Source organism: Sinocyclocheilus anshuiensis, unplaced genomic scaffold (assembly GCF_001515605.1).
Source record: "Sinocyclocheilus anshuiensis isolate Anshui unplaced genomic scaffold, SAMN03320099.WGS_v1.1 scaffold479, whole genome shotgun sequence".
NCBI lineage: Eukaryota > Metazoa > Chordata > Actinopteri > Cypriniformes > Cyprinidae > Sinocyclocheilus > Sinocyclocheilus anshuiensis.
Genome location: NW_015551042.1, coordinates 439,324 through 442,299, shown reverse-complemented (window position 1 = coordinate 442,299; position 2,976 = coordinate 439,324).

Sequence of the window (2,976 nt, the reverse complement as noted above, 5' to 3'; positions counted from 1 at the left end):
CGTGTGTGTGTGTGTGTGTGTGTGTGTGTGTAAATAAATATTAATATATATATAAATAATTCCTTTTATATAAACTCAAAGTAATCTATATTTGATACTAATATAAATTCATAGACAATTTTACAACTGAATTTGACTCTGAATGGTACTCCATACATACAAAGCGTTTTATATCTCTTAAAAATTAACTGTAAAAATCTGGGAGGGGGGGGGTAAATAAATAAATAAATTAGGTTTATTTTGACCGTCTTAAAGCATGCATATGTGTAAAATTCTGTTTTTTGTTTTTTTTTATTTAACAGATATTACTTTAAAAAGTGATCTATTTGTAATGCTCTAATGGTTCATCCATAGGCGTTCATATTCATGTTTATCAACAAAATTCAGTACCAAAAATATGTGTGCTATAGGTAAAAGGCTGAATATATTTTACAAAAGTTTTTTTTGATAATAATATAACTTCATATATAGTTTTACAGATAAGTATTTTTGACACCTAATACGTAGTTCTCCAAACACACCCGGGTCAAAATGACCCCAACACGAAATGTGTTATATCTCTTTAAAAATTAATGTAAAAAATCTGAGAAAAATAAACGATGTGCATTTTGGGGTTCTTAAAGCATTTGCAAAGTTTGTTCTCTTACTAAAATCTGTGCATTTTTTTACACATTTTATGCATCTCTTCCAGGTGAAAACACTCATGTGTTATGAGGGACAGAGAAAGAGTGAGCTGAAGTGATGAAGGAAAAGCAGTCTGTCTCTCTGAATGCAGTAAGTCTTAAGAACCGCTTTACATTATTACATTAGCTATTTGCTTAGCAGAGCCTCAAATTCAGAGCGACTCAAATAGCTTTCACGCTCGACCTGTTTATACAGCTGGAGAAACTCCACTATACAGCTAAGTGTCTATATATATATATACGTATATATCTCCAGGGCTTCCGCTGGGAACCACACAGCACTCACGCTACAAAAGCAGATCGGCGTAATTAATTTAGCCGTGGTGCAAATGAAAACATCAGAGGGAGGAAAGCATCTGCTGATCCAGCGGTGAGGGTCGAGAAGAACAGAACATTCACACATCCATTACTGAGAGCCAGAGCGTCATCCAAACCAAACCTTGAATGAAGATCATCAGAAACACGAGTCATCAGCCGCTACATTAATAAGCACATCTGAGCGTTTTTCTCAGGAATTATTACATCCTCATCGCCACTTTCAGACCTCTAGTTCGTTTGCTTTGTTCTGAAACGGAGACTGAAATTGTTACAATGTTGCATTTTCTTCTTCAATTTCGAAATGTACTAAAATGTGTTTATGCAAGTCACATGTGGGTAAACCTGTCAATGTAAAAAATATTAATTAATTAATTAATAAATAAGAACAGGAATTCAACTATATTAAAATGTAACAGAAATAATTTATCGGCACGATTGTTATAATCATGCAATATAACAAAGAGTGAAAAATTGAAGGGGGTCTGAATACTTTCCGTACCCACTGTATATATATTAGGGCTGTCAGTTAAACGCGTTAACGTAATGAATTAGTTATGAAAAAATAATGCGACTAAAATATTTTAATGCAGTTAACGCACTGGCTCCGCCCCCAGATCTGTACATCATCTTACATTTCAAACAGTTGACTGTTGAGAAATATGATGCAGGGCAACAACTCCATAAATGCAGTTATGCCCTAAAATTCAAGATATTGGGGTAAAAAATGCCCCTGTATGAGTTTTTGTCTCATATTTATATCATATGACAAGCAGTATCACACCAGCAGCGAGAGCAATATCAGGCGAGTGCTGTTTCTGTCACGAAGAACACGAGTGCAAATGTGATTTTATACAACAGTTCAGTTAATAAGAAGTTAATATCGTGTTATATTTCAAACAGAATATTATGTTTTTGCTCAGTTTTGCAGAGAACATATTACCTTTAAAGCCATAGCAGAATTGTTGTGCATCTCCGAGCAGCACGGAGGTGTTAGTTTCTGAATGAATCCGCGTTTTGAACGAATCGAGTGAATCAATGACTCAAAGCCCATTCATAAAGAGAGCCGTTTACTTCATTCCTGAATGAATCAGCCGTTTGAACGAATCGACTGAAGACATTTACCGCCACCTGCTGGCAGATTTAGTTTCTTATTTAGTGTATCATTTAATTAAAATATATGAACAAAAAATACTGAGATGTTTCTCAAATTATCTTCATTTATGTTCAATAGTTTATGTTAGGCCGTTGTAGCCTAAATGTTTATGTGTAATACATTTTATGTTGAATCAAACAAAATATTTCTAAAGCTACAATTTGTAATGCCTACTTGATACGTTCTCATTTAACACAAAAATAGCTTTAAATAATCTTTTGTGGGTATTTTCAGTCAAATTTATTTTGCGATTAATTAGATTAATTAATCATAACATCATGTAATTAATTAGATTAACAATTTTAATCGACTGACAGCCCTAATATATATATATATATATACACACACACACACACACACACGCATCTTATCTAATCTATAATAATATATAATTATTAACATCATTATTTACTTAATGTAATATTTTTCATTAAAATTCTCACACACATTTTTATATTTAACAAATATTATAGAAAGAGTATAATATTAAATATATTCAAGTTTATATTAAAATAGAGATGTTTTTTAAATAAATATTTTTCAAAATTCTCCGACACATTTGTTTTTACACAAACAAATATAATATTATAATTCATCTAAAAATATAATATATACATATGCTACATATAAATTAATATATACATATATTATTATTTTTTTAATATTATATAATATTCTCAACATTTATCCTCAACAATATTTTATATTCTAAAACGTTTTTTCTTTTTTACAGAATTAGGAATGTCCTTGTAGTAAAATAGATTAAAATGAGTCCATAGCAAGACTACTTTTTGATATTAACATTATATTATTTTTAATTTA